This window comes from Pteropus alecto, unplaced genomic scaffold (genome assembly GCF_000325575.1).
Source record: "Pteropus alecto unplaced genomic scaffold, ASM32557v1 scaffold1701, whole genome shotgun sequence".
Classification (NCBI taxonomy): Eukaryota; Metazoa; Chordata; class Mammalia; order Chiroptera; family Pteropodidae; genus Pteropus; species Pteropus alecto.
In genome coordinates, this window is record NW_006430561.1 from 100,400 (window position 1) to 115,946 (window position 15,547).

The 15,547-nt window shown below is 45.4% G+C and overlaps 1 protein-coding gene across 1 annotated transcript in view; it reads right to left on the bottom strand.

Moving 5' to 3' along the window:
* The window catches only part of PNMA6A (PNMA family member 6A), a 32,459-nt gene that overhangs the window by 1,091 nt on the left and 15,821 nt on the right, over positions 1 to 15,547 (bottom strand). The gene's annotated exons all lie outside the window — the stretch shown is intronic.

Sequence of the window (15,547 nt, forward strand, 5' to 3'; positions counted from 1 at the left end):
GGAGAGGTGTGTTCTGCTTTCCGCAGCCCCCCCCACCCCGGACCCCCCGAGCCCAGTCCCAGGAGACGGCAGGAAAGATGGACGAGGGCGTGGCCGACGCTCACCCGTGACCTCGGGAAGGAAGAACCGGACCAGGGACGGAGAGAGACTGCCGGAGTCTCCACGGGGACTGTGCTCTGATGTGCCACCCTGTTGTTCCCTGTGACTCAGTTTCCTCGGCTTGGTGGAATGTCCCCTGCTGTGTTTTCCAGCGTCCTGTGACTGTCCCGTGCCTGCCATAGGGCAGGGCCCGGGGGACTGCTGCACTCTCCATGGGGACTGTGCTGTGATGTGCCACCCTGTTGTTCCTTGGGACTGAGTTTCCTCGGCTTAGTGGGGTGTCCCCTGTTGTGTTTTCCAGAATCTCGTTAATGCGGGAGAGCTCCACAGTGTGGAAATCCAAAAAGGGACCCCCTGCCCTGGAGCTCCGAGGACAAGCTTTTTTTTTTTTTTAAGACCATGAAAAACAATTCAAGGACACAACAGACACCAAACAGGAAAGCACAAGTTTTATCGAAGCAAAAGCACACACTTAATAGAAAAGTACTAGCAAAGTATTTTCCCAAGCTGTCTGAATCATGGGCTGTTTTGAGTGCTTGGGAATGGGGGCGGGGAGCCTGAAGACATGGTACTTGCAATGGTGATACTATAATGATATGATTAGCCAAAGTTTAACAAAGGACAAAGGACAGACTCCGGAGCCTTATCCTAGAGGGGAGAGGGCAGCTCAAGGCCACCTATTTTGTTCTATGTCCTTGGACCCTGCTGGGATTTGAAACAGGGAGAGAGCTGAGTGAGGGACAAGGAAGAAATTCCAGAGCTGCAGGGAAAGGGTTGAGTAAGGGATTAAGGCAATTTCCTTAGGCTAACTATCCTGCCTCACCGTGACTGTTCTGTGGAGGTCATAGGGCAAGGCCAGGCCCCAGCATGTGGGACACTGGGGGAGTGGTGCCTTCAGTGAGTTGACATCACCAGCATCCACCGTCCTGCAAATGCCAATTGTGGTGCCCTCTGGAAGTGGGACTATGGTGGGAGGTCCACGGGTGTGGGGGGCCGCTGAGGGACCCCAGGAGGTGAGCAGGGCCAAGACTTATGGGCTCTAGTGGCTGTTAGAAGTTCCTCTTGGCGTTGTCATTCCCTTTCTTCAACGGTTTCAGTAGCTGTTTGTCTTAAGTAAATGTCACGGAATGTTTCAGCTGAGTCTCACCTCTGCTGTGGGTAATTGATGGAAAGGTCTGCTGAGGGTGGAGGTTGGGGGCAACAGTGGCCTGGGACTCCCAGTGAGCATTGGACTATGTTGAGGGAAAGATCCAAGAGGGGCTGTGGGGTGCTTAACTTACAAAAGGTGGTCACAACCCAGGGCGCAATGGCATATGGACCCAGGTAAGGGAACTGAGTTGTGTAAACTGGATGGTGCCAGACTATAGGGATCTAGTGGTTGGACTGAGTAGCTTGTTGCTTTTCCAGGGCATACACCGAAAGCTCCCAAAATAATTGGGTAAGGCCTTGAAAGGAGGACAAGCGACAGCTGGCAGGATGGAGTGCTGCGTTGACGCTCCAGCACAGGTGTCTTTTCAAATGCTCCCCAATTTATTCTCATATCTATTCAGTGTCTGGAACTACTGTGCCAGACCTTTCACGATCTCTGTGCGAAGCCAGGAGATTCTGGATGAGGAGGGAAAAAGGGTGGATGCAGAGAGAACCCCAGTCTTCCAGGGGTCTGGGAAGCAAGAGGAAATACGGGTATGTGCCTCCCCACACGGCGCGTGTGTGCGCCTGCGCGGGCCGCCATTTCCTGCAGTCGCAAGCTCGGGTCACAATGCCTTTCGGGAAACGTGACCCCGCGTACAAAGCGAAATGGCTGCCCTGGTCGAGATTGGCCTTGGCGGCGCTTCTCTTGAAGCCGTACCTGCGACGGCCGCCAGATGGCGCGCGAGGATCATAGACGGATCCGGTCGCATTTCTGGGGCTACCCTGGGCTCCTACTGCCCTTCCCCCGCCGGCCTCGTGTACCCGGTGTCCTGTTGGCCTTGGGGTTGAAGCGGGCCCCTCTGACCATGTGTGGACCATCGCCACAGTCCAGACAGAAGCGGGAGGAAGGGAGCTCGGTCCCTTGAGGAGCCGAAAGAGGCTCCTTTGGCCCGATCCTGTTTGGCAAGGTGCCCTGGTGTGGGTCGTCCGTGGACACTGGACAGTGGTCTTCAGAGCTCTCCGGGGGCAGGGGCTGTGGACGCGCGGGGAGGGCAGCTGGATCATCCACTCATGCGGGACCCCGGGGCAGTCCTGCCTGCTCTGGGCCCCGGGGCTCCGTGGGGAGAGGCTTAGTTCCCAAGAGTTTGGGTGGGGGTGACCAGGGAGATCCTCCAGGGCAGTGGAGACTTACTTTTCCCAGCTCCAGAGATCATGGAGCATTTCCTCGTTGGATAGTAGAAACTGAATTCAAGACAAATGAGGGGATTGCCCTGGTCACAGAGTTGTAAAGCTACGTTTTTAAAGTCTGGGACGGTCCTCTCAGTACACTATATACTGCTTCTAGTGCGTGGGTAATTCCTGCCCCCAAGGCCTTGGTGAGCCTGGTGGGCATTTTGCTCTTATGGTCTGTGCAGATAGACTCTCTGTATCATTTAACTGAAGGTCAACTGTTATACTTTGGGTAACATCATGGTTGTGACCTTCCGGTTGTCTCCATCTCAATGGTATCTTCCTGGACCTTTGACATTAAAGCCAGTAGTTTCTGTGTTGCCATTGGTATCAAGTAGTCGTCGATGTGGGAAACGTCCAAACCTGCAGAGAGTTTTTACTGACAACGTATGGAAGGGGAGCAAGATCTCAAATGCGCTAGAGAATAATAGTTTTTTAGTTTCTTTTATGCATTTGAGATTAAGGAGAGAACTAAGGAAGATTACATGAAGGTAATAGAGAACAAGGTGGGAATCACATTATAAAATAATTAAGGAGATTCCGTGTTCTCTTGAGGGTGGTGTTGCTTCTGAGGGGACCGAAAAGAGACATTTCAAAGAAGCATTAGCCTAAAAGCACAGAAACAATGGACAGACCTTGTTTAAGGCAAAGATAATTCTTTTACTAAAGAAATTATATGCCTGGGGCATGCCTACCCACCAGGACCTGCCCAGTTCAGAATTTATGATAAGATCATCCTGTGAGGCTATTTTCCATATTTTTCAGAGAACCCCTGTTTTCTGTCCACATAGCTGAGAGGGCCCGATGTCATCTCCCTTTCCGCAGGCAGGTTCTTCTGTTCAGCCTCATTTAATTTTTATTCCTTTTAGCAAAAACCCTCACTGGCATGAGGCCAGGTGCAGCGTAGGTCATTTGAAGTTTATCTTTCAAGTCTTAAAAGCCTCCATTTCCCAGAGCACCAGCAGGCAGGAAGGAACATTGCCCTCAGCCCATATTTAACCTAGAAAATGACCTTTCGTTTTGTGCTGGCCTTCCCTCTTCCCGTTGTGCCCCATATCTGGACAACCTGGTAATAAAGCCTGTGCACTTCCTGCTTTGCACTGGAGGGAGATTTGAACCACGCGTGCCCCTCCGCACATGGAGAACCCTCGCCTCAGCCCCACTTTCTAACCACAGTGAAATCCCAGGCTTCTCTCTTTTCCTTGCTTTCACGAGCCATTTCAAAACTGCTCGACAGGCCTGTCCTGCTCTCCCCAGAATCCTCACTTATGTAAGTAATAAAACTTTGCTTGCCCTCTTTGTGTTCTCAATGTCAACATCCAAACCAAATTTTAGGTGGGGGTCGTCCACAAAAGAACATCCAGCTTAAGAAAAGATTTTATAAGAATTTAGTTGATAATTAAAAAAAATTTTTTTAGGAAAGAAAAAAAGAGTTTATTTGAGCCAATCTGATGACAATTGGCCAGAAAGCAAAATCTCAACAGATTGAGAAACTGCTCCAGAGAATGGCAGTTGTGTAGCTTATTTTATACCTTAGAATCAAAGGAGGAGACGTAAGGAGGGTCACATGACATCCATTGATAGTAGATTCAGGTGGTGGGACAGAGCAAAGCGAAGAAATCTCTGGGTTGGATAAAAAGTAAAACAGAAAGACCTCTTTTACATCGGTGGGTACAGAATAGTTAATGTTAACAGCGCACAGAGATGGTATGTGGACAAGATAAGAATGGAGCCTCATGCTCTGGTGTGGAGGTTGTGCCTTGAGGGGTCCGGAAAAAGAAAATTACTCTGATATTTGAAAGGTATGTTATCTTAGATGAAGAAAGACAGTAGACAATTTCAAAGGTAAAGATTGACCTTTGTTAAGGAAGCTACAGGCCTAGGACGTGACTATCTCCCATAACCTGTTTTTAGTTAGGAATTTTTATGTTCAGAACGTCGTATGTGGTTACTTTCGGTCTCTGCTATGCGGGCCTCCCCTGAGCTTATCAGGTTTAGTATGTGGCCCCTTTTTCGTCCGCAGGGTGTGTCTCTCAGGCAACCATAACATTTGCGAAAGTCACATAGAAGTCTATGAAACTGCCCTCCTCTCCAGCCAACAGTAAATCACAAACAGTATCACAGCAGATATGGCAAAGATTACAGCCACTCTTAAAAACCGAAAGGATGTGGTCCCTGACATATCTCCACTTACTTTGCCAGTCTGTTTCCTGTGGGAATTGGTAGAATTTCGCAAAATGACTGTATACTGCCCGAGGCTTCACCAGGTAGGTAGTAATTTCAGATATGGATGCCCTGTGCTGGATGTGCTATCATTGCACAAGCAGATGGTATGTGGCCATTGATTTGATAAATACATTCCTTTCTAGTCCAGCCTTAAAGAAAAGAAGACGATAAGAAATAATTCACAATCATGTGCACAGATAGAAATATTTATGTACAATTTGTTCCACGACCCTGTTAATTCGTCTGCCCTATATTATACCTGTTCCATCTCATAATATAATACAGAGAAATGTGGATCATCTACACAGACCCACAGAACATCACTCAGATTCATTACACTGACACCATCGTACTGACTGGACAGGAAGAGTACGAGGCGTCTGTGAGACGCTTGTGCACCAGGGGGTGGGAGATAAATACTATGAAGATTCAGGAAACTGCCATTTCAACAAAGTTTTTAGGAGCCTAATAGGTATATGGCAGGATTCCCCCTCCAAAATAACCAACATATCAGTGCATCTTGGGTCTTCCAACACAAAGAAGGAAGTATTGCACCTGATAGGCCTCATTGGGTTCTGGGGACAAAACATCCCACCTCCAGGATTATTGCTTCTCTCCGTATATCGGTGACACAGAAGGCTGAGAGCTTAGAGAGAGATGAGATGCAGGAGAGGAATCTACAGCAGGTTTAGGCTAAAGTGTAAGCATCTCCTTGGGGCATCTCATCTGACAGACTGTATAGCGTTAGGGGTATCAATCATGGGCAAGGATGCAGTGTAGATTTCAAGGCCAGCCCCTGCAGAAGAATTGCCCCTGGGATTCTGGAGCAGGGGTGTGCCACCCCCATCACAGAATTCTATGCCTTTCCGGTGTGCTTCTGGGCCCTAGTGGAAACAGACTGACTGACTATGGGACACCAAGTGACTGTATCTGGAATTTCCTATTATGAGCTGGGTCCTGTCGCACTCATCAAGTCAAATTGAGATAGCTCATGAGCAATTCACTGTAGGATGGAAACGATATGTCTAGAATACAGTCTGCGTAGGGACAGATGTGTGAGTAAGCTCTGTGAACCGTGCCTGAGACCCTGATGTTACCCTTTACAGTTACACTCCAGCCTCTTCCTCAGCTCACAACCTATGGCCACGTGATCCCGTATGGCCAGGTGAAGGAGGAAGAAAAGGTTTAAGCTTGGCTTTTGGCTAGATCGGCTTGGTATTTGAGTACAAGTTGAAAACGGATGGCAGCTGCATTCCAGCCACACCCAGGGACGTCCCTGAAATACAACACAGAGGGAACTACAACAGGTGTGCTTCATTGCCCTTTTTGTAGAAGAAAAAGTGGTCTAAGGTGAAAAGATATGCATCCAGAGCAGTGACCAATGTCCTAGCTGAGAGCCTAGAAGGAAAAGGACTGGAAGAAAAGGAGATCAAAGTAGAAGTCTATGATAAACATATGGAGTGAGCGTGAAGGCAGAAGACTTATATCACATACCAGAGCCCACCAGAAAGCATCAACAATTGAAGAGTAACTTAACAGCCAACTAGAAACATTGACTTGGCAAGTCGATGTTAGGCACCCTTCACCATCAGCCATTCCAGGACTGACACGAAGGGTGCACGAATGGGAGTGGCCACAGTAGGAGAGATAGAGACTGCTCATAGGCTCGACAGCATGGAATCCTACTTACCATGGCTTATATTGCTACTGCTGGTTCTTAATGTCCAATCTGCCAGAAAGAAAGACTAATGTCGTGAGCCCAGTATGGCACCATTCTCCCATGTTGACTACGTTTGCGTCCCTTCTGTACTGGAAGGGACATCCTTTCTTTCTTCAAGAATAGACATCTATTCTGAGAATGGGTTTGCCTTTCCTGCTGGCAGAGCTTCAGCCAGCATCACTATCATGAAGCTTCCAGAGCACATGATCTGCAGACCTGAAATCCCACAAGATAGTATAGTACCAGGAGGTAGACTTCAGGGTGAAGGATGTGTGTGAGTGGGCCCATGAGCATTTGATTCCCTGGTATTACACTGTATTACCCAAAAGCTGCTATATTGTTACAATTCCAGAAAGTCCTGTTGCAGGTGCAGCTGAAGTATAAATTTAGAGCCAACACTCTGCAAGTACGGAGTACCATCCTCCAGGATGCAGTATAGGCACTGAATCTAAGACCTCCATGTGGCACTGTGCCCCCCATAGGAAGAATGCATGGATATGAGAGCCAAGGAGTGGAAGCCAGACTAGCCCCACTTTCCATCTTTCCCACTGAACTACCCAGATGGACATTACGCTTCTCATTACTCAACTCTGGACTCTGAAGGGGTAGAGGTTCTAGTTTCCAAACAGAGTGCGCTCTCAACAAGAGATACAGCCAGAGGCTTGTTGTGCTTATAGATGTGACTGCTACCTGGGAAGTTTTGATTCTCTGCGTCTAGAGACCAGCAGGCAGGAAGAGTCACCATTTTGGCAGGGTAATGGATACTTATCAAGGAAGAGATAGAACTGATGTTAAAATTGGGGCAGGGAGGAATATGTGGGGAGTCTAGATGATATGCTCAGGTGACTCTTGGTATTCCTTTGCCCAGTTGTGACTGTGAATAGCCAAGTGTGGCAGTTACAGCCTGAGAAAGGCATAGATACCAGGGCTCAGACCCCTCAAGGATGAAGGAAAGTCACCGAGACTTCAGAGGCGATAGCTGAGGGCGAGGGAAACCTAGAGTGGGTAGTGGAGGAGGGGGATAATGAGTACTTGTTATGGCTGCAAGACCAACAGCCCCAGTGGAGTTATTTCATCAACTTCTCTCTTCTAAGTTGGCCCTCAAGAAGCAAGGCCCATGGGAACAACAGAGAAACTGCTCCCTGGACGTATATGGAGTAGTGGATCTGTGCAGCACAAGGGGTGGACTGTGGCAGCTATGGAAAGTTCACCACGTAGATGTCACTTTAAGACAGGAGTCATTTCTGTACCCATTACGTATCCTGTTCTTTTTGCCCGAGCATGACCTCCCTCGCTCTGCCTCGCCAACTCTTACCCATCCTTCGGATCTCAGCATTCATGTCCCTTTGCTGATGGCACCTCATGTGGCGTCCCCACCCCCATCTAACTTAGGTCTTTCTCTAACACACTCTTGTAGGACTCTATATAGTCCGCCTTCCTAAACACAACACGGTGATTACACATGTATCTGTCAGTCAGCTAACAGTATCCAGGTGCAATGCCTTCAGGATCCACTGCAGCATTTGAGCAGAGGCCATGCTATTCCCGAGCGGCTTCCTGTCAATAGCGTCACACGGCAGGCTACTAGAGTCATTTCTGCTCAATATGAGACTCCTCTATGGGCCATCTTTGCACCAGAGCTCCCCGTTGGGCTGGCTAAGACTATCTCAAAGCTGCGCCACAGTCTGAGACTCCTCTTTTCAGTCTTCCTTCCATCTCTGTCTTCTTCCACAGGCATCTCGCCATCACAGTGGTACCCTCTCCCCTTTATCCTTCTCAATAGATCTTTTGTGCTTCGAACTCCATTTGGCTCCATGGAGGACCCAAAGGGACACATTTGATTCGGGGATAGAGAGAACCTCTCTTCCTTTCTTACGGAGAAGGTAGAAGGGCCAAAATACTCTTTTGTCCTAGGGGCCAACACGCAGAGGCCATCTTGGGCTGATTTAGATAAGAAGCATTGTGTTGTGTTTCCACTAAGACTGGACACTGTGCAGAGACTTACCACGCACTGTCTTCAAATTTGGACTAAAATCCTGTGGAAATAGACAACACTCCGCTTAATAGCTTGTCGCATATTCGATAAATGCCAAATGGCTGTGCTCCGCCATGCCTTGCCCCAGGTGCTAGGGAGGCAATGGTCAGCAAAACCACCTGTGGTTGCTGCCATCACGGAGCTTCGGATTTCTGAAGGAATCGCACCAATACATCTGTAATCACTGTGTTGTGTTTAGGAAGGCAGAGTATATGGAGTCCTACAAGAGTGTGTTAGAGAAAGACCTAAGTTAGATGGGGTTGGGGACGCCACATAAGGTGCCATCAGCAAAGGGACATGAATGCTGAGATCCGAAGGATGGGTAGGAGTTGGCGAGGCAGAGTGAGGGAGGTCATGCTCGGGCAAAAAGAACAGGATACGTAATGGGTACAGAAGTGACCCCTACTTCAGCCCCAGGCCTTGTCAACTCCTGTAACTGCCCCACCTCGAAAATCAGTGATTCAAGCATGCCACTCTGACCACAGACTCCCCACTGAGATCATTTCCCAATCTCTTCGGGGACTTCAGACGCTGACTCCTCTGTTTCTCTCAAACTGTCAGCCCTCTCCTTGTCTCTTTTTCGCTTTTTTTTATTTAAGTGACTTTATTCAGGTGTCATTGACATGTACATATTCAAATTGTACAGTTTGATAATGTCGATATTTGCATACACCCATGAAGCTAACATTACAACCAAGATATAAACATCTCCATCCCCACAAAACTTCCTCGTATTCCCTTTCAGTCCTTCCTTCCTGGTATCCCACAACTTTGCTAAACTCGCGTATTACTTGTAATCGCTATTTTTGTAGATTCTATGAGATTTTCTACATAAAAAGTGCTGTCTGCAGATAAACATAGTTTTACTGCTTTTCAAATAATGAATTCCTTTTATTTCTTTTTCTCGCCATGAGACTTCTGTCTTAGAAAAGCTTTCTGCTTATCTCCTTCGTTTCTTACTGCACACTAATTCGGAATTCAGATAGGTCTTGGGGCGGGGGGAGCCAGCGTTGTGACATACTCAGTCTTCCGTGCCGCCCTCCTTCGATGCAATCTTGGCTCCTTTAAACTTCCAATTTTGTCCCTCCAGCACTGTGTGACCACTAAAAGCTCTGCTGGTCTTTTAGTCCCCAGCTGTGGCTTAATACCTGTGTGGAGCCTGGATTCTCGGCCTCCTGACCTGTGCCCGGAATTGGAAAATTCCCCCAGGGTAAAAAAAGCTGCAAAATATCATTTCACCTCTCCATGACTTTCCTTTCTCCTGCCCCTTAAGTCCTGATCACTTCAGTAGCATTCCAATGCCTTTAAACTGATTTTTGGTTATTTTTTTTTGTTTTTACTATTTAATAATGTTTTTATTGTTAAATATAGCATATACAAAAGAAAGATAATGTATCATGTATATTAACAGTTTAAGGAACAATAGAAAACCGGACACCCATGCATCTACCATGCAGGTAAGCTTCAGGTACAGAGCCCCCTGCTCCATCCTCATTTACATTCAGTCCTAGTCCACCCTCATGTCCCTATGTTACATGATTTTTAACAATTCATTTAAGTTGAGATAGAACTGACATATAACATTGTGTAAGTTTAAGGTGTACGACATGTCGAATCGATAGATTTATATATTGCAATATAATTACCACCTCAGCAGTAGCTAACACCTCCATCATGGCGCATAATTGTCACTTCTTTTCTTGTGGTGGGAACGTGTGTCCTATTTTCATGAGATTTTCTTGTTGTTCTCTATAGGAGCATCGGCCTGTCGAAAGCTCCCCTGTCATTCCATAAGCAGAAGTCAAAGCAATAAAATTTTGAACCCTTAAGTGTTTCTCAACTCTTCCCACTTATCTTCATCTCTTCATCTCCTCCACCACCATCCCACTCCAAATTATCTAATCTCCCCTAAGTTGGTACAATAGCTTCCTAAATTGAATTTTTATCTACTTTGCTGCTCTTTTATACATTCCCCACATAGCTGCCAGAATTCTTTTTTTTCCCAACAGATCAGATTATGTTACTTCCTGCTCAAAACCCTTCAAATTGCTTCCCAGTGCTTTCTTAGCATAAAATGAAAACCATTATTAATAACACTAAATGGCATTTGCTGAGTTGTGATAATGCTCAATGTACCAGGCTCTGTATCATTTGATTTTTTCACAGTAATGCAAATGATTATTTCCATTATTTCTCTTGTGTATACCAACAAGTAAGCAGAAATCTATAAAGTTTAATCGGTCAAGGACACAAAAGTGGTGAAACTGGAATTCTAAGCCAGGTCTTTTCAGTTCCAGAGCACGTCTTTGAAGCAGAAGAGTCCCGAATGGAGAAGTAACTTACTTTCTACAGTCTCATCTCGGTTGCTCCTTGTATTAGTCAGAGTTCTCCAGATAAACAGAACCAATTGGAGGCATGTATACATGACTGTGGAGTGAGGGCTAACAAGTGTTAATTCTGCAGGGCTGGCAGGCAAGCTGGAGGTGCAGGGAAGAGTTAATGTTGCAGCTCAAGTTCAAACACAGTCTGGAGGCAGAATTCCTTTCTCTTTGCGGGACCTCGGTCTTTTAAGGCCTTTAACTGTTCGGATGTGGCCCACTCCAAACGGTTGACTATTAGTCTCCATTAGACTATGGAGACTAATCTGCTTTACTCAAAGTCCACTGGTTTAAATGGTAATCACATCTAAAATTACTTTCACAGCAACATCTAGTTAGATGTTTGACCAAACAACTGGCAGTATAACCTAGCCGAGTTGACGCATAGAATTAACCACCATACTACCGGACTGTATTTTCACGGTGAAGAATTCAAACAACAGGCGGTATATGGAAGAAATATTGAACATCACACCCCCATCTCTGTCCCCTTCCTGCCACAGACGTGAACATTGTCAGCCTCTCAGTGAGCATCTTTCCAGAACTTTGCCTATTCCTTTATCACTTATACACATAAACATATACAGAGATAATTTGGTTTTATTTTATTTAACTGAGATCGTTCTGTAAGCATCGTTTGGTGTCTTGTTTTCCCTCTTGAATGGTATATTATATACATTTATTTATTTTTACTTAGACCTACATTTATTTAATGTTTACAACATTAAATGATAATTTTGAGAAAAAAAGTCCCTCTTTGATCCCTTCCTGAACCTTGCTGTCTTCCTCAAAGGTAAATACTATTATCATTTGGTATGTACCTATACAAACTTTAGAATATTACATACAGAGGCAAAGATGACAGGGTGTGACTCTGTGTTCCCTTCATGTTCTGTCTTCCTTTCCATCCTCACTCCTGCATAAATTATGTCAAAAATGGCACGTTATGATACTGAGATTACATCATGTGACATGAACTATATTAATATAAGAGAGTTGCTTGTTTCGCAAATGTGGCACTATGAAGCACGTGAAAAACCTAAGCCTGTTACTAGGAGGGACTGTCAGCGACTGACAGATGTAAGAATCACCCTTTCCCTCCCAAGCCGGAGCCAAGAACTATTAGCTCCCAGGTTGGGGAAGTATATAAAGGTCAAGAGTAATTTTTCCATCGGAAAGCCAAGACTTTGTTTTATTATGTGGATTTATTAGACAATTACCTGCAGGAAGTTTCCAACAGAAGATGTAAGTGGAAAAGAGGGGTGGGCCCAGTGGGTTGGATTAGAGCAGGGGCATAAACTGGGTCCTGTATTCGGCTAGATAAAGGCCCGCAAAGATTAACAGGTTCTAATGCATGGAAACTGAAAATAGTGCCTTGTTTGGGAAAAAAGGAATTTGCAGATAAGATTAAGTTTAGGATTTTGAAATAGGGAGATCATCCTAGGCTATCCGGATGGGCCTTTAATCACAACTATCTTTATGAGAACAGCAAAAGAGATCACACAGGCACGTACACACATGCAGAGGAGGAGAAAGCAATGTTAAGAAAGAACAGAGAGAGACTGGAAAATTCTGACCTTGAAGACTAGAGTGATAAGGATGCAGCCAAAGAATGCTGGTAGCCAACAGAAGCTGGAAGAGGTTAGGAAGGAGTCACCTCTACAGCCTCCGGAGGAAGCTCAATCCTGCCAAACTTGATTCATACCAGTGATACTAACTTTGGTCTTCTGGCCTCCGGAACTGTTATGGAATACATTTCTGTTGTTTTATACCACCAAGTTTGTGGTAATTTGTTATAGCAGCCATAGAAAACTCATACGGGACCAAATCTAACTGTTTAAGTGTAGCCACAAGTTCCATATACGCCTAGTATACCAAAGCTAAAGATCAGTTGGTCGCAGAAGAGTGATGAGCCTTGGAGAGGCAACGCCAACATACTTGCATCCACAGGCTCCGTGAGGAGGGGCCTGGGGAACTAAGAACAAAGATTCGGACCTTGGGGATCTCCCTGTGACTGAGAAGTGGAAAGACAACTTGAAGGGGAAGCTAAGGGCTTAGATCAATGTTTGCTCTCCCACGAGTGGTTTGTGAGCTAGACAAAGGAGGAAAACAGTGAACAGAGTTACAGGGCCCTTGGCTTTTTAAGAAGCACTGCAGGGGAAAGGTTTGGTCAGAGGCCAATGATGCCAGGGACCATATTAATGAACTCTTAATTAATGGTGCTCTAGCTGAACGGTGGTGCTGGAATGTATCTGCCATCACAGTGGTACACAAGAAATCCAGGGGACGTGGAATGGCTGTGCATGGAAGGATGCTAGATAAACAGAGACAGAGGCTGGTTAGAGGTCAAGATTCCTTTGACCACCTTGGAAACCACCCATGACTGTGTGTAACACTCAGGGAAAGTGGGGATGATGTAGAGAAAAATACTGACCGATATTTCTACTTCATTGAATGCCTTTTTATCTATCCTATGAAGTCGAAAGCCACCAATTAATAATAGCAATTTAAAAAAGGCAAACGGCCAATATTCCTCTGAATGCTCTCTTGTTACTTATGGTTTTAACAAAGTAACTTCCCCCAAATCTTTAAACATTGGTTACAAAACTAATCAAATACTTCTAAACATTTATTGAAAATTGCCTGCCTAGTTATATCAGACTGTCTTTAGTGTTTGAAACACCTTTAAAAGCAAGCAAGAGCAGGGATGAGGTTTTTATTTTTTTCCCAGCTTTATTGAAATATAATAGACAATTAGTTGCTCGTATTTTCATTGCACAATTCAGTGAGTTTTTGTTCAGTTATAGTTGGCATATGATAATATACCAGTTTCAGTTATATAGCACAGTGATCAGAGATCCACATAACTCCCAAAGTGATCACCCCACTAAATCTAGTACCCCTCTTCCCCTTTACATATTTATTAAAACCTTATTAACCATCTTCCTCATGCTACACTCTACGTCTCCATGTCTATTCTGCAATTATCCGTTCGTACCTGTTAATCCTTTTGCCTTTTTTTTTGCTGTTCCCCCAATCCCCCTCCCACCTAGTAGCCTTCAAAATATTCTCTGTATCTATGAGTTTTTTTCCTTTTTTGTTGTTTTTGTTTATATTGTTCTTTAGATTCCATGTGTACATGAAATCATGTGACTTTTTGTCTCTATCTGACTTATTTCATTCAGCGCAATACCCTCTAGGTCCATCAAGGCAATATCTTTTTCCATCCCCTTCTTTTTAGTCTGTATGTATCTTTTAATCTGAAGTGCGTCTCTTGTAGGCAGCGTATGTAGGTTTTAACTGGTAGGCTCACATCGAACCCAGGCTACACTCCAGGGTTGTTGTACCCATGCTGGGACCTCCCACCAGCAAAGGGCTGCGGTTCAGAAATTGCGACCTTTGGACTCAGCGATGGGAAAGGGCTCTGAGTAGTGTTGGGGGTGTCACTGTGCTTTTTGCAGACCAGCACGAGCCGGCTCTGGATGTTCTGTCCCCACAGGACACTGGGAAACAGAAGGGGCTTCTTCCCAATTCAAGTAAGGAGTAAGTGTGTGTAGTACAAATACTGTCCAAACATGGTGGATCACAAGTCTAACAGATGTGCCAAGATTCCTGGACAGTTCTGGGTGGCCGTGGGTTCGGCCAGGTTATAATGCTCTGAAACAACCTTTTTCCACTGGAGAACACACAGGGAAGAAGATGAGATCTGATGAAACTGTGCGGCTGGGGAGGTGTGGGGGAGGGGCGGATAGCCCCAGGACAGGGAGCTCTCAGTGTCCAAAGGGAAGAAATTGTTTTCCTTTATCTTCTGTTTCACTTTTGGGAACGCCTCTTAGTGCTCTTTCCCGCGCGGTTTCCACCTTTATGTCTTCCTGAGAGAGTTACTCAATGTTAACTTTAAGATTTCTAATTTAGTCATCGACACTGTCGTCAGCCTTTCTATTGGATTTGTTTTTTCTTATTTTGGGCAACGCGATTGGAAAATTTCAAGGATTCCCATCATTTCTTTTGCATATTAGTCCCTAGTATTCTCCAGTTTAATTAGATATGTCCCTAGTCAGTTCTTAGTGGTAACAAAGACACTGCTACTAAAACGTTTCTGATGTGAGCACTGGCCTTGCTGTCAACCTAGGGGAGACTTCCTGATTTGACATGGTATCCCACGCAGAGATAAGGCTCTGAAGCTACCACTGCAGAGGATTGGCAGCTAACAGTGCTGGTGCATTTAAGATTTTAGCTCTTTGACTAGCCAGTGCAGGATCTGGAAGCTGTCTAGGCTGTGTGGCCACAGAAGCTCAACACATACTTTGCCAAATTAACAGACCCATGTGCAAAGTGAAGTCTTTTTTTGTTGTTGTTAGTAGAAACATTTTTTAAATTTAAATTAGTTCCAAGTATACAGTACATTGGTTAGACATCTATATAGTTCATAAAATGATCGCCCCAATTGCTCCCTCCCTTCCCTGGCCCTCCACCTAGCCAACATATTAATGCTAACTGCATTCCCTCTGCCGCGCTCCCCATTCCCGTGATCAACTATCAACTACTAATTTGTACTTCTTTAACCATTAACCCCTTTATCCCAGCCCCCCAAACTCACTTCAGTCTGGCTGTTACTAGATTGTCCTCTATATTTGTGAGTCTGTTTTTGATTAGTTTGTTCTTTTTCTTCCTTAGATTCCACATGTAAATGAAATCATATGGCATTTATCTTTCTCTGTCTGACTT